Source organism: Oryx dammah, unplaced genomic scaffold (genome assembly GCF_014754425.2).
Source record: "Oryx dammah isolate SB20612 unplaced genomic scaffold, SCBI_Odam_1.1 HiC_scaffold_2, whole genome shotgun sequence".
In the NCBI taxonomy this organism is placed as follows: Eukaryota; Metazoa; Chordata; class Mammalia; order Artiodactyla; family Bovidae; genus Oryx; species Oryx dammah.
Window position 1 is genome coordinate 33,146,991 of NW_024070186.1, and position 17,200 is coordinate 33,164,190.

Genomic DNA, 17,200 nt, shown 5'->3' on the forward strand with positions numbered 1-17,200 from the left:
AATATTACACATATAACTGTATGTTTTGATGTATGGAAAACTCAAGAAATTTTTGTCTATATTACTACAGACAAACTTTTAAGATATAGCATACATAAGTATAAGCAACTATATTAAGGCATAACATAGCTCAGAAAATTAATGTTGACATCACAACCAAGTAGGCCAGCACATTGTACTGAACTATTTTGATTTGTGGTATAGGTAAAAATTACAAAATAAAATGATCTCCTCTAAATTTCAAATTGCATGTAGTTTTGTTGTTGTTTAGTGGCTGAGCTAGTCTCAACTCTTGTGAAGCCATGGACTGTAACCCGCCAGGGTCCTCTTTCTATGGGACTTCCCAGGCAAGAATACTGGTGTCGGTTGCCATTTCCTTCTTCAGGGGATCTTCCCAACCTAATAATCGAACATTAGTACTAAGAAGACCGCTCCTTTAATTTTATTAATATTAACTTGTACTTTCCATTTCACTAAAATAACTTCAAAGATATCAGAAGGAAAAATGAAATGCAATAGCTATGAGGAAAAAAATGGTAAGACCTTTTAAGAACTGGAACAAAGGGTCTGGAAGGAGTTGAAGAAACACAATGAGTTTCTTAAACACATTAGCATATCTTGTTCTCACGTTGTCTTCAGGTTAACAAGGGTAAGGTTGGCTTTGGTACTGATCTCCCTTCAGAAGACCTGTAGAGGATACTACAGGACAACTGGATGTCAGACGATCAGACACAAAAAGCCCTATGGGAACCCTAGCACGTGGATGCACTCAAGGCCAACACCTTTCCCATCGACTGTTGGTGCCAATATTTGAAACCCAAGAGCTTTTCCCCAATTTGGCTCCAAACAATTCATCTCATGAGTTAAATTTATTTCCAATTCATTTCCAGTGATTAGAAATAGGAATATAAACAGAAAGTGTAGCTCAACTGAATATATGCTCAGCAAATTAGAATAATTCCCCCCACTTCCTCATCCTTTCACTTCATTTGAAGAAACCCTCACTGCTAAGGTTTGTGAAATCAGAGTTTTTTTATGTTTCCTGAGAGAATTCAGTTTCCTGTTGTTCTCTGGAGCTCTTGCATCCTCAGCCACCCCTTACCCGCTGCTATTACCTGTGATTCAAGCCTCAGTCCACCTTCCCAATGCAGGTGTGAACCAACTCTCAGTCTGTATGTTGAGACTGTTTCTCCTTGGTAGAAATAGTAACTTTAAAATTTTATGAAAAGGGAGGATTTTTTTTTTTTAAATAAAACTAAGCGAACAGCTATTCTTCTAACTTCATCATATTCACAACTCACAGGTACTTTGGAGTAAATTTCAAACTCCTTAGCAAACAAGGTTCCTTCTGCTTGGGTCTCTGAAAACCTTCAATCTTATCTCCTGCTCCTTCTGAAGCAATGCCTCTGTTTCAGTCCTACAAACTATACATCACTTTCCCTAGCCACCATGTCATTTTCTTTTTCACAGAATTCTCTCCTCTTTTGCCTGGAATGTTTTCCCATTCCATTCTTTCATTCCCTCCCACACTCAATCCTTGATATCCTTGACAATTTTATTTATAAGCATATATATATATATATATAATTTTGGTAATTTTGCTCCTTTGTTGTATTAGACTGCCTGCGTTAATTCTCTAGACTTCTATTCTTTGCTCTCACATTTTCAATCTCCTTTTTTTCTCTTGCCAAGGATGTTTCTTAGCTTTATCTCTCAGCTGGTCTATTGAATTGTTAATTTATTCTATCATACTTTTGTAATTTCAAGAGTTTTTTTTTCCCCCTCTCCTTTTATAGAACTTTCTGTCCTAGTTCCCTGATACAATGTCTTCTCTCTCATCTCTCTGAAGCTATTAATCATGATTATTGATTTTCTAAGTTTTCTTCTGCTTCTAATATACTGTGCCAATATGTTCCCCAATTATTTTTTTTAGTTGGTTGTTTTTGTGGTGATATTTTCTCTGTTTGTTTCTTATTGTGTTTTTAAAATTGTATGCTTAGAGACTTAAATAACCTACTATTCTTCTTCTCCATTTGTTTATTTCATTGAGTCTTAAAAACTGAATATTTTAAACTGAAGTATTAAGATGCTGAGTAAAGATTAAGAGGAGAGTATAAAGGCTGGCTTAAAACTCAGCATTCAGAAAACTAAGATTATGGTATCCAGTCCCATAACTTCATGGCAAATAGATTGGTGAAAAGTGGAAGCAGTGACACTTTTTTTTTTCTTTCCCCCTGGGCTCCAAAATCACTGAGGATGGTGACTGCAGCCATGAAATTAAAAGACTCTTGCTCCTTGGAAGGAAAGCTAATACAAATCTAAACAGTGTATTAAAAAGCAAACATATTACTTTACCAACAAAAGTCCATATAATCAAAGCTATGGTTTTTCCAGTAGTCATTTATGGATGTGAGAGTTGAACCATAAAGAAGGCTGAGTACCAAAGAATTGTGCCTTAGAACTGTGGTGCTGGAAAAGACTTGAGAGACCCTTGGACTGTAAAGAGATCAAACCAGTCAATCCTAAAAGAAGTCAACCCTGAATATTAATTGGTAGGACTCATGCTGAAGCTGAAGCTCCAGTACTTTGGCCACCTAATGGGAAGAACTGACTCATGTGAAAAGACCTTGATTCTAGGAAAGATAGAAGGAAGAAGGAGAAGAGGACAGCAGAGGATAGGAGGGTTAGATAGCATCACTGACTCAATGGATATGAATTTGAACAAACTCCAGGAGATAGCAAAGGACAGGTAAGCCTGGCGTGCTGCAGTCCATAGGGTTTCAAAGAGTTGGACTCAACGACTTAACAACTGAATAAAACAACAACATTAAGATGCTGATGGGAAGCTTTTAATTTTTTTTTTTCCATGACTGGACTATATACAGATGATCTGACAACTTTATGGGGAAATCGAAAAGTCAGAATCTGTAGAAAATTTATTTCTGGCTATTCAGTTTCCCTAGAGAGAAATCTTCCTGACTTTACCCTGGGGAATAGAAGACAGATTGCAGTTATTTGAAAGCTAAATTGTGCGATGTCAGCTGAGTCTCACTATTACGTAAAGAGAATGCGTTAGTCACTCATTCGTGTCTGACTCTTTGCAATCTCATGGACTGTTGCTCACCAGGCTTCTCTGTCCATGAAATTCTCCAGGCAAAAATACTGGAGTGGGTAGCCATTTCCTACTCCATTGAATCTTCCTAAACCAGGGATTGAACCTGGGTCTCCTGCATGGCAGGCAGATTCTTTATCATCTGAGCCAACAGGGAAGCTTTTCGCTGTTACATAAGGTCTCATCATTCATTCCCTAAAGTAACACTACAGAGAAAATAAATTATTTCAGGTGATTTTTTAAAATTTAGACATTTAAAGTATGTCTTTTTTTTCTCTTTTATCACAATTGCCTGCAGTCCAGCAGGAACATCTCTTCCCCAATGATGCATCTATAATAGAGAAATTAATCAATACTGTTCTAAAACTGTTGTGACCATTTCAGCATAAAATGCACAACACTTTGTTATCCTGGAATTATTCATATTTTTGTTTATAAAATTTTTATATTTTAGATTATATGTTTATTCTGTTGATAAGATCACATGTATAATCTCAATTTATTAAAAGGATACATTTGAGGAATTTATAGAGGAATTTGATGAAAGTGAAAGAGTAGAGTGAAAAAGTTGGCTTAAAGCTAAACATTCAGAAAACTAAGATCATGGCATCCAGCCCCATCACTTCATGACAAATAGATGGGGAAACAGTAGCTGACTTTACTTTTGGGGGCTCCAAAATCACTGCAGATGGTGACTGCAGCCATGAAATTAAAAGATGCTTACTCTTTGGAAGAAAAGTTATGACCAACCTAGACAGCGTATTAAAAAGCAGAGACATTACTTTGCCAACAAAGGTCCATCTAGTCAAGGCTGTGGTTTTTCCACTAGTCATGTATGGATGTGACAGTTGGACTATAAAGAAAGCTGAGCACCAAAGAATTGATGCTTTTGAACTGTGGTGTTGGAAAAAACTCTTGAGAGTCCCTTGAACTGTGAGGAGATCCAACCAGTCCATCCTAAACGAGATCAGTCCTGGGTGTTCATTCGAAGTACTGGTTTTGAAGCTGAAACTCCAATACTTTGGCCACCTGATGCAAGGAGCTAACTCATTGGAAAAGACCCTGATGCTGGGAAAGATTGAGAGCAGGAGGAGAAGGGGACGACAGGAGATGAGATGGTTGGATGGCGTCACCGACTCAATGGACATGAGTTTGGGTAAACTCCCAGAGTTGGTGATAGACAGGGAGGCCTGGCGTGCTGAGGTCCATGGGGTCACAAAGAGCTGGACACAACTGAGAGACTGAATTGAACTGAACTGAATAGAGGAATTAAGAGGCTGGCAAACCTCTCACACACAGAATAAAGATGAACAAAATTGTTACAAACACACATATTAGAGTTTTGGAAGTTGACCAAGGGCTGACAAACTGAGAACAATTTATTCACAAACTCCAGTAAGCCTGACTTCCCTCGTGGCTTAGACGGTAAAGCATCTGTCTACAGTGCAGGAGACTTGGGTTTGATCTTTGGGTCGGGAAGATCCCCTGGAGAAGGAAATGGCAATCCACTCCAGTACTATTGCCTGGAAAATCCCATGGATAGAGGAGCCTTGTAGGCTACAGTCCATGGGGTTGCAAAGAGTCGGACACGACTGAGCAACTTCACTTTCACTTTCCAGGTAAGAGCAACAGGAGTGCAGGTTGTTTTCGCCCAGATCAGTTCCACAGCTCTGGGTGAAGGAATTTAATGAAGGAAGAGCTGACCTTGAATGCCAGTGAACTTGCTTTCAGAGGGAACTGGTGTCCAGTGGAGTAGAGGGAAAATATCTGTCTAGTAAAGTTTTCATTAAGAATGGCAAATTTGGTAGAAAACAAATATGGAGAGCCAAAGCTCAATCAGTTTGAGGTTGCTGTACTCTTTGAGACAAGTAGAGGACCAGATGAAAATTTAATATGAAGATCCTGGAAAGGAAGGGTTCATATGAGGACTAGACAAGGTCTTCATGTATTCCTGGCTGACTGGTAAACTATGTACATGTATGATGGGGGATGAGAGAATCCAGACAGAAAGAAAAATCTGACATGGAAGCATTAAAATTTCCCGAACTTTGGATGTAATCCTCAAGGTACATATAAGTCAGTCTCCAGAGGGAAACATTATGGGCTTTGGTGATTGAACACAATCTTTGCCCAATTGTTGCCTGACTACCAACCTATGGCATTTGGAAACATCTGAGATTTCAGACTGGAAACGTCTGATAAAAATATTCTAAGGCTGCACAATTGTTATCAATGCACAGCACTATGAGTCTACTGAAATTCACTGTACATTGTGCTGTGCACATTTACAGTAGTTACATTTTATATTATGTAAATCTTCTTTGAAAAAGAGGTTTCAAAATGAAGTTTCCTTTTAATATTTTTACCAGTGAAAATTTCACTTTAGCATTTTTCCTTTTATATTTGCAGGGCGTTTATTCCATGTAGAAAATCATTTCTAAGCTCTTGTCTTCTGAGCATCATTTTCTCTTTTCACTCAATTGCCTTGCAGAAATCATAAATCTCCAAGATAATAATTCCTTTTCTAAAAAGAGGTTTACAAAAACAAAGATTAATTTTCTTATGTTGGATAAGAATTATTAACTGTTAAAAATGCAAAACTTCATTTTTTTCCTTATGATATTACTTTTTTCCCCTCAGGAAGCTATACTACGAGAGTTCCAGAATTTATCAGCTACCTTACCTCATCTTAAAACCTTGCCTATTTACAACTGCAGGGTCAGTCTTCCAGTCTGTAGTAGGCTCCAGGATCTCTCAGGATCCCCTTTTGTCCTTGATTTGACATCCCAGCTAAAGGATCTGTGGATTCTTTTTGGGGACTAGGTTCCTGTTCTTACTTTGGACTATTCATCTCTAAGAAGAATTGTTGGGAGTTTGGAAAAGCAGATTGGAGGCATGACTGCAGGAATAATGATTAAAAACCATGCCACAGAAGTAGCCTGACATCAGAAAAATCTATAGTGAGGAAGGTGTAATCATTTGAAATTAGTTGAAAAGATATGTGAAAAAGTACTTAGTTGATTTAGAATGCACATAACTTTAGGTTTCAATGAAACATGGAAAGATAAGCAAATTTTGAGTTTGTTTGAGATTGAATGATAAGAAAGTAGTCGGACAGATTTTTCTGACTTGATGGTATCTAGAGATGTGCATTTAAAGGATTAATTATAAAATGGGAGATTAGAAGAGCATGCCTCACATGATGCCAAAAATTCAGTAATGCATGAGTGATGGATTATGAAGAAAAAAGAGCTAGGATTTGAGCTTGGTTTAGGATTAGGACTGGGAAATGAAGGAATGAAGTGACTGCCTTTGCAAGACAGGGAAGGCACCACTACTGGTACATTTCTTTTATTTGAAAGGATGGAAGATGACAGATTAGATTTGAAGATGTACTGGATGAAGTTTTAAGAAACTTCAGCCAGATGGTTTATATCAAATAATTACTAAAATTATTAAGCTCTTACAACATAGTTCAGTTCAGTTCAGTTCAGTCGCTCAGTCATGTCTGACTCTTTGCAAGCCCATGAACTGCAGCACGCCAAGACTCCCTGTCCATCACCAACTCCCAGAGACCACCCAAACCCATGTCCATTGAGTCGGTGATGTCATCCAACCATCTCATCCTCTGTCATCCCCTTCTCCTGCCCTCAGTCTTTCCCAGCATCAGGGTCTTTTCAAATGAGTCAGCTCTTCGCATCAGGTGGCCAAAGTATTGGAGTTTCAGCTTCAACATCAGTCCTTCCAATGAACACCCAGGACTGATTTCCTTTAGGATAGACTGGTTGGATGTCATCAAAGTCCAAGGGACTCTCAAGAGTCTTCTCCAACACCACAGTTCAAAAGCATCAATTATTTGGTGCTCAGCTTTCTTCACAGTCCAACTCTCACATACACACATGACCACTGGAAAAACCATAGTCTTGACTAGATGGTCCTTTGTTGGCAAAGTAATGTCTCTCCTTTTCAATATGCTGTCTAGGTTGGTCATAACTTTCCTTCTAAGGAGTAAGCATCTTTTAATTTCATGGCTGCAATCACCATCTGCAATGATTTTGGAGCCCAGGAAAATAAAGTCAGCTACTGTTTCCACTGTTTCCCCATCTATCTCCCATGAAGTGATGGGACTGGATGCCATGATCTTAGTTTTCTGAATCTTGAGCTTTAAGCCAACTTTTTCACTCTCCTCTTTCACTTTCATCAAGAGGCTCTTTAGTTCTTCTTTACTTTCTGGCATAAGGGTGATGTCATCTGCATATCTGAGGTTACTGATATTTCTCCTGGCAGTCTTGATTCCAACTTATGCTTCCTCCAGCCCAGTATTTCTCATGATGTACTCTGCATATAAGTTAAACAAGCAGGGTGACAATATACAGCCTTGATGTACTCCTTTTCCTATTTGGAACCAGTCTGTTGTTCCATGTCCAGTTCTGACTGTTGCTTCCTGACCTGCATACAGATGTCTCAGGAGGCAGGTTATGTGGTCTGGTATTCCCATCTCTTTCAGAATTTTCCAGTTTATTGTGATCCACACAGTCAAAGGCTTTGGTATTGTATTAAAACTGTTTTACATATAATTAACTATTTTTTCCGCAAAGGGCCAAATGTATACTAGTATTTAGCTTTATTATGTATTATGCTAAGTTGCTACAGTTGTGTCCAACTCTTTGTGAACCTATGGACTGTAGCCCACCAGGCTCCTCTGTCTATGGGATTCTCCAAGCAAGAATACTGGAGTGATTGCATGCCTTCCTCTCTGGGATCTTCCCTACCCCGGGATCAAACTTACATCTTTTAAGTTTCCTGCATTGGCAGTCAGTTCTTTACCAATAGCACCACCTGGGTGATCCCCTTTATGTATAATATATTCATGGAAATACTTGTTATTGTTTCTTTAAACTGTTTAACTTTCCTTTTTTTCTTGACAGTTGTTCATGTCTGATGATATTTGATTTCCTCTTTCCCATTTTGAATATCCTTGAAGTGTTATTTAAATGTCTGAAGTAACGAAGATTCTTCCAACTTCATATTCTAGAATAGGATTATTTCAAGACATGGGCTGTATCTTCCTTAGAGCCAGTCCATATCTTTTTCCCCACCCTCTCTGCCTAACCATTCAATTACTGCAAAGCAAAATTTACACTTGATAATTTATTACTTACATTCTGTATCTATTTTTAACAATCATATAATTTATATTCAATCATTACTTTCATTTGTCCATGACATTTTGTAGGATGCTAAAAGTTTTGCACTTTGTCCTTCCAACTTGTTTCATTTGTCATCTTTGCACTTAATGACAGGTTTATGAATCCCTGCCTGATGTATGAAAGAACACCAAGAATGAATGGCTTATTGTGAAGAGGGTAGTGATGCAAAATTTAGTGACCTTCACTGACAGTTAATAATATACTCAAATGTTAAAAGGTAGAAAACCCCCAGTACTATTAAGGCACTATCTCAATAGGCACAAATTCAATGGAAATGTATTTTAGTGTCACTTCCACTATCATCATAATAGCTCACTGGAGAAAACAGAAAAAAGAATCATTAGTCACACTTTATCCACCAGGTTTTGTGGTGCAAATGACTTCAATGGAAATGTCTCATATGCACGCTTCTCTAATTTCTGTTGTTTGTTATGGAAAATTGAAAAAAAGAAATTCTGAATTTAGATTTTACATGCCAGTGACTCTTTCACAGATCCATATATTGCTTTCCTGACACGTTGTAGAAGAGAGATTGAAAGATGGAAGTGTTAAAGAAAAACTGTGGCCTTGAGACCAGTTACAGAAACAATGACTGTGATGGTTATCCATACTTCCCTCTGCATACTATATACATACTTTTTGTATATTATGCATTTTATTTCTCTCACCTTTCCCTATTATTTTAAATTAAGTTGTTTGTGGGTAATTTACACTTTTGTGTTTATGTTGCAGATTATTTGGATATGATAGTGACTGTATTCAGTTCATTCACTCAGCTGTGTCTGACACTTTGCAACTGTATGGATTTCAGCACGCCAGTTTTCCCTATTCATCACCAGTTCCTGAAGCTTGCTCAGATTCATGTCCATCGAGTCAGTGATGCCATCCAACCATCTCATTCTCTGTTGTCCCCTTCTCCTCCTGCTTTCAATCTTTCCCAGAGTCTTTTTTCCAATGAGTAGTTCTTCACATCAGGTTGCCAAAGTATTGGAGTTTCAGCTGCAGGGTCAGTCCTTCCAATGAATATTCACGACTGATTTCCTTTAGGATTGACTGGTTTGACTTCCTTGCAGTCCAAGATTCTTCTCCAGCATCACAGTTCAAAAGCAACAATTCTTTGGCACTCAGCCTTCTTTATGATCAAACTTTCTTATCTGTACATGACTATGGGGGAAAACACACACACACACAGCTTTGATTATATGGACTTTTGTCCACAAAGTGATGTCTCTTCTTTTTAATATGCTGTCTAGGTTTGTCAAAGCTTTTCTTCCAAGGAGCAAACATCTTCCAATTTCATGGATGCAGTCACCATACACAGTGGTTTTGGACACCTCCCCCCAAAAAGTCTGTCACTGTTTCCATTGTTTCCCCATCTATTTCCCATTAAGTGATGGGACCAGATGCCATGATCTAGTTTTTTGAATGTTGAGTTTTAAGCCAGCATTTTCTCCCTCCTCTTTCACCTTCATCAAGAGGCTCTTTAGTTTCTCTTCACCCTGCCAGTAGAGTGGTGTCATCTATATATCTGAGGTTGTTAGTATTTCTCCCAGCAATCTTGATTCCAACTTGGGCCTCATCTAGCCTGGCATGTCACATGATGTACTCTGCATAGCAGTTAAATAAGCAGGGTGACAATATATAGGCTTTACGTACTTCTTTCCCAGTTTGGAACAAATCTGTTGTTCCATGTTCGGTTCCAACTCTTACTTCTTGACCTGCAAACAGGTTTCTCAGGAGGCATGCAAGGTGGCCTGGTATTCTCATCTCTTTAAGAATTTTTCACAATTCACTGTGATCCACACAGTCAAAGGCATAGTAGTCAATGAATCAGAAGTAGATATTTGTCTGGAATTCACCTGCTTTTTCTATGATCCTACAGATGTTGGCAATTTGATCTCTTATTTCTCTGTCTTTTCTAAATCCAACTTGTACATCTGACAGTTACTGGTTCACATACTATTGGAGCCTATCTTGAAAGATTTTGAGCATTACTTTGCTAGCATTTTCACCTCTCTTCTTCTCACAGCTCTTTGTAAGGCCTCCTCAGACAGCCATTTTGCTTTTTTTGCATTTTTTTTTCCATGGGGATGGTCTTGATCCCTGTCTCTTGTACAATGTCACGAACCTCATTCCATAGTTCATCAGGCACTCTATCTATCAGATCTAGACCCTTGAATCTATTTCTCACTTCCACTGTATAATCATAAGGGAGTTGATTTAGGTCATATCTGAATGGTCTAGCGGTTTTCCCTACTTTCTTCAATTTGAATGTGAATTTGGTAATAAGGAGTTCATGATCTGAGCCACAGTCAGCTCCTGGTTTTGTTTTTGTTGACTGCATAGAGCTTCTCCATCTTTTGCTGCAAAGAATATCATCAATCTGATTTCAGTGTTGACCATCTGGTGATGTCCATGTGTAGAGTCTTCTCTTGTGTTGTTGGAAGAGGGTGTTTGCTATGACCAATGCATTTTTTGGCAAAACTCTAGTAGTCTTTGCCCTGCTTCATTCCACATTCCAAGGGCAAATTTGTCTGTTACTGCAGGTGTTTCTTGACTTCCTACTTTTGCATTCCAGTCCTCTAGAATGAAAAAACCATCATTTTTGGGTGTTAGTTCTAAAAGGTCTTATAGGTCTTCTTAAAACCGTTCAACTTCAGCTTCTTCAGCGTTACTGGTTGGGGCATAGACTTGGATAACTGTGATATTGAATGGTTTGCCTTGGAGACGAACAGAGATCATTCTGTCGTTTTTGAGATTGCATCCAAGTACTGCATTTTGGCAGTTCAAGGGACTCTCAAGAATCTTCTCCAACACCTCAGTTCAAAAGCATCAATTCTTCGGCACTCAGCTTTCTTCACAGTCCAACTCTCACATCCATACATGAGTACTGGAAAAACCATAGCCTTGAGTAGACGGACCTTAGTCGGCAAAGTAATGTCTCTGCTTTGAATATGTTATCTAGGTTGGTCATAACTTTTCTTCCAAGGAGTAAGTGTCTTTTACTTTCATAGCTGCAATCACCATCTGCAGTGATTTTGGAGCCCCCCCCAAAATTAAAGTCTGACACTATTTCCACTGTTTCTCCACCTATTTCCCATAGAGTGATGGGACTGGATGCCATGATCTTCATTTTCTGAATGTTGAGCTTTAAGCCAACTTTTTCACTCTCCTCTTTTATTTTCATCAAGAAACTTTTTAGTTCCTCTTCACTTTCTGCCATAAGGGTGGTGTCATCTGTATATCTGAGGTTATTGATATTTCTCCTGGCAATCTTGATTCCAGCTTGTTTCTTCCAGTCCAACGTTTCTCATGATGTACTGTGCATATAAGTTAAATAAGTAAGGAGATCCAACCAGTCCATTCTGAAAGAGATCAACCCTGGGATTTCTTTGGAAGGAATGATGCCAAAGCTGAAACTCCAGTAGTTTGGCCACCTCATGCGAAGAGTTGACTCATTGGAAAAGACTTCGAAGCTGGGAGGGATAGGGGGCAGGAGAAGAAGGGGACGACCAAGGATGAGATGGCTGGATGGCATCACTGACTTGATGAACATGAGTCTGAGTGAACTCTGGGAGTTGGTGATGGACAGGGAGGCCTGGCGTACTGCGATTCATGGGGTCTCAAAGAGTCGGACACAAATGAGCGACTGAACTGAACTGAACTGAACTGCATTTCAGACTCTTTTGTTGCCCATGATGGCTACTCTATTTCTTCTGAGGGATTCCTGCCTGCAGTGGTAGATTTAAAGGTCATCTGAGTTAAATTCACCCATTCCAGTCCATTTTAGTTCGCTGATTCCTAGAATGTCAACGTTCAATCTTGCCATCTCTTGTTTGACCACTTCCAATTTGCCTTGATTCATGGACTTGACATTCCAGGTTCCTAGGCAATATTGCTCTTTACAGCATCAGACCTTGCTTCTATCACCAGTCACATCCACAGCTGGGTATTGTTTTTGCTTTGGCTCCATCCCTTCATTCCTTCTGGAGTTATTTCTCCACTCATCTCCAGTAGCATACTGGACACCTACTGACCTGGGGAGTACCTCTTTCAGTATCCTATCATTTTACCTTTTCATACTGTTCATGGGGCTCTCAAGGCAAGAATACTGAAGTGGTTTGCCATTCCCTTCTCCAATGGACCACATACTGTCAGACCTCTCCACCATGACCCGTCTTAGGTTGCCCCATGGGCGTGGCTTGGTTTCATTGAGTTAGACCAGGCTGTGGTCTTAGTGTGATTAGATTGACTAGTTTTCTGTGAGTATGGTTTCAGTGTGTCTGCCCTCTGATGCCCTCTTGCAACACCTAGCATCTTACTTGGGTTTCTCTTACCTTGGGCGTGTGGTATCTCTTCACGGCTGCTCTAGCAAAGCATAGCTGCTGCTCCTTAAGCATCTGAATGCAGAGTTCCAGAGAATAGCAAGAAGAGATAAGAAAGCCTTCTTCAGCGATCAATGCAAAGAAATAGGGGAAAACAACAGAATGGGAAAGACTAGAGATCTCTTCAAGAAAATTAGAGATACCAAGGGAATATTTCATGCAAAGATGGGCTTGAAAAAGGACAGAAATGGTCTGGACCTAACAGAAGCAGACGATATTAAGAAGAGGTGGCAAGAATACACAGAAGAACTGTACAAAAAAGATTTTCATGACCCAGATAATCACGATGGTGTGATCACTCATCTAGAGCCAGACATCCTGGAATGTGAAGTCAAGTGGGCCTTAAAAAGCATCACTACAAACAAAGCTAATGGAGGTCATGGAATTCCAGTTGAGCTCTTTCAAATCCTGAAAGATGATGCTGTGAAAGTGCTGCACTCAATATGCCAGCAAATTTGGAAAACTCAGCAGTGGCCACAGGACTGGAAAGGGTCAGTTTTCACTCCAATCCCAAAGAAAGGCAATGCCAAAGAATGCTCAAACTACCGCACAATTGCAGTCATCTCACATGCTAGTAAAGTAATGCTCAAAATTCTGCAAGCCAGGCTTCAGCAGTACATGAACTGTGAACTTCCTGATGTTCAAGCTGATTTTAGAAAAGGCAGAGGAACCAGAGATCAAATTGCCAACATCCTCTGGATCATGGAAAAAGCAAAAGAATTCCAGAAAAACATCTATTTCTGCTTTATTGACTATGCCAAAGCCTTTGACTGTGTGGATCACAATAAACTGTGGAAAATTCTGAAAGAGATGGGAATACCAGACCACCTGACCTGCATCTTGAGAAATCTGTATGCAGGTCAGGAAGCAACAGTTAGAACTGGACATGGAACAACAGACTGGTTCCAAATAGGAAAAGGAGTACGTCAAGGCTATATATTGTCACCCTGCTTATTTAACTTATATGCAGAGTACATCATGAGAAACGCTGGGCTGGAAGAAGCACAAGCTGGAATCAGGATTGCCTGGAGAAATATCAGTAACCTCAGATATGCAGATGACACCACCCTTATGGCATAAATGAAGAGGAACTAAAAATCCTCTTGATGAAAGTGAAAGAAGAGAGTAAAAAAGTTGGCTTAAAGCTCAACATTCAGAAAACAAAGATCATGGCATCTGGTACCATCACTTCAAGGAAAATAGATGGGGAAACAGTGGAAACAGTGTCAGACTTTATTGTTTTGGGCTCCAAAATCACTGCAGATGGTGACTACAGCCATGAAATTAAAAGACGCTACTCCTTGGAAGAAAAGTTATGACCAACCTAGATAGTATATTGAAATGCAGAGACATTACTTTACTGATTAAGGTCCATCTAGTCAAGGCTATGGTTTTTCCTGTGGTCATGTATGGATGTGAGAGTTGGACTGTGAAGAAGGCTGTTGCTGCTGCTGCTGCTAAGTTGCTTCAGTCGTGTCTGACTCTGTGCAACCCCATAAATGGCGAGCACAGAAGAATTGATGCTTTTGAACTGTGGTGTTGGAGAAGACTCTTGAGAGTCCCTTGGACTGCAAGGAGATCCAACCAGTCCATTCTGAGGGAGATCAGTCCTGGGTGTTCATTGGAAGGACTGATGCTAAAACTGAAACTGCAGTACTTTGGCCACCTCATGTGAAGTTTACTCATTGGAAAAGACTCTGATGCTGGGAGGGATTGGGGGCAGGAGGAGAAGGGGACGACAGAGGATGAGATGTCTGCATGGCATCACTGACTCGATGAATGTGAGTCTGAGTGAACTCCGGGTGTTGTTGATGGACAGGGAGGCTTGGCGTGATGTGATTCATGGGGTCGCAAAGAGTCGGACACGACTGAGCGACTGAACTTGCTAGCATGTGAAATGAATGTAATTGTGTGGTAATGTGAACATTCTTTATTGCCCATCTTTGTTATTAGAAAATTGACCTTTTCCAGTCTTGTGGCCAGTTTTCCAATTTTGCTGGCATATTGAGTACAGCACTTTAACAGCATCATCTGTTAAGATTTGAAATTGCTCATATAGAGTTCCATCCACATCTCCACTTTGTTTGCAGTAATGCTTCCTATGGCCCACTTGACTTCACATTCTAGGATGTCTGCCTCTAGGTGAGTGACCACACCATTGTGGTTACCCAGGTCATTAAGATCCTTTTTGTATAGTTCTTCTGTGTATTCTTGTCACCTCTTCTTGATATCTTCTGCGTCTGTTAGTCCCATACCATTTCTGTCCTTTATTGTGCCCATCTTTACATGAAACTTTCCCTTGGTGTCTTTGATTTTCTTGAAGATACTTCTTTCATTTTATATTTTGAAAATGATATGTCAAATGTAGTGAACTTATTTGGAATTTATTCTACTTGGTGTTTTTTGAGGTTTGTGGATCTATGATATCATGTATGACATTAAGGAAAATTTTAGTCATGATCATTTCAATTTTTTTTTTTCTGTTACCTTTCTTCTCTTTCTGGTATTCCCATTACATGTGTTACACTTTTGTAGCTATTTCACAGATCATGGATATTTACTTCTAATTTTTGTTTGCTTTTAGATTTGAAGGTTTATATTGCAATATCCTCAAGCTTAAACACTTTTCCACAGTCCTATGTAGTTTTCTAATATGTCCATTGAAGACATTTTTCTATTAAAGCAATTTGATAATATTTCTTTTAGGTTCTTTTAAAGAATTTCCACGGTTTTGCTTACATTGTCCAACTGTTTTGCACACTGTCTACTTTATCCATTGAAGCCCTTAGCATATTCATATTTTGAATTTAAAATTTTAATTTAAAAAATTCTCATCTGATAATCCAACATCCCTGTCATATGTAAATCTGATTGTGATGGTTGTTCTCTTTAAACCTGCTCTTTTTAGTATGCTTTGTAATTTTTTTGAACATCAGACAAGAAGTACTAGGTAAAAAAAATTGCTATTAAAAAGCCATTAGTAATGTGATGATAAGATGTGTGTGTGTGTGTTGGGGGCAGGCAAACAATTTATAGTCCTAAGATTTAAACTTTCAGTCTTTCAAGAGAGTTTGTCTGACCCTGGACTGTGAACTTCACATGCATTTCTTATTCTTGTCTTCTCCACTCAGGTGAGATAGGATAGCTGCTGCTGCTAAGTTGCTTCAGTCGTGTCCGACTCTGTGCGACCCCATAGACGGCAGCCCATCAGGCTCCCCTGTTCCTGGGATCCTCCAGGCAAGAACACTGGAGTGGGTTGCCATTTCCTTCTCCAGTGCATGAAAGTGAAAAGTGAAAGTGAAGTCGCTCAGTCATGTTCGACTCTTAGCTACTCCATGGACTGCAGCCTACCAGGCTCCTCCATCCATGGGATTTTCCAGGCAAGAGGACTGGAGTGGGGTGCCGTTGCCTTCTACAGATAGGATAGCTAGAGGGGGCTTAAGGTGTGTGTTTTCCTTCCCTTAGGCCACTTTGGCTCTGATAAATCCCAGTATGTTAAGCCAGATGTCAGACCTTGTCAAGAAAAACAGAATACGGCAGTGAATTCCAAAATGGTTCTTTTGCTTTTCTCTGTGCTGGAGACAGGAGGGTTTTCTTTCTTTCTTTTTTTTTTCCCCCATTGTGAGGACCTGCTAGAGTTCCAGGACATAAAAATTACAAAGATATGGGGGTGGGGCCCCTAAGGACTGAATCCCCCTGAGTTTTTATCTCTCATACTTCTCTCAGGTTGAGCCTCCAGCAATTTATCAATTACAATTCAGTTTTCCATACTCTGACACTGGTTCTTACAGAAGTTGCATTTGCCTGCAGGTCTCTCCAGTTGGGGAGGTAGCGTTTGTTCTGTGATCTTACTTCTCTGATAGATCTAAGAAGATTTGTAGATTTTTCAGTTTGTTCAGGTTTTTAATTGTTACTAGGATGGAGTGGCAGCTTCTAAGCTTCTTACATGCCAGACCAGAAACTGGAAGTCCTCTAAAGACAACTTATACCCCAGAGTTATTTTTAAGTTTTCAGGTCAGCCTCTTGTTTGCATCAATTCTTATTGCCACCATAGTCATCTGTGATGTCAAAGAATTGTTGCTGATTTTATTTTTTTTGTCAAATGCCCTGGGGATGGGGCATTTTTCATCAAGTATGTTCAGATTCAAAAGAAATAAAGACATGCTCTGTGAATGGGATTTTTTTCTAGAAAGTTTTTCATTCAAATGAAATTCTGTGGGGATAGGGTTTTGCAGAGCTCCAGTACTACCAGGCTGCTTTTGACTGTGGCTAATATGGTTGCAAGTCTGTTTTCAAGGTTCATGATGAGCTGGAGTGAGGGTATAGGAACAAGAACAGTTAAAATTGCCATAGACTTGTTTTGTTTTGTTTTAACCAACATTCAGTTTCTTCCCTTCAATAACACTTTGTAGGTTTGGAAAATGCTGATATTGACATTTTAGTGCTCTCATTGCTTTTCTGGAGAAGTTGATTTTTAGAGGTCCTTATTTTGC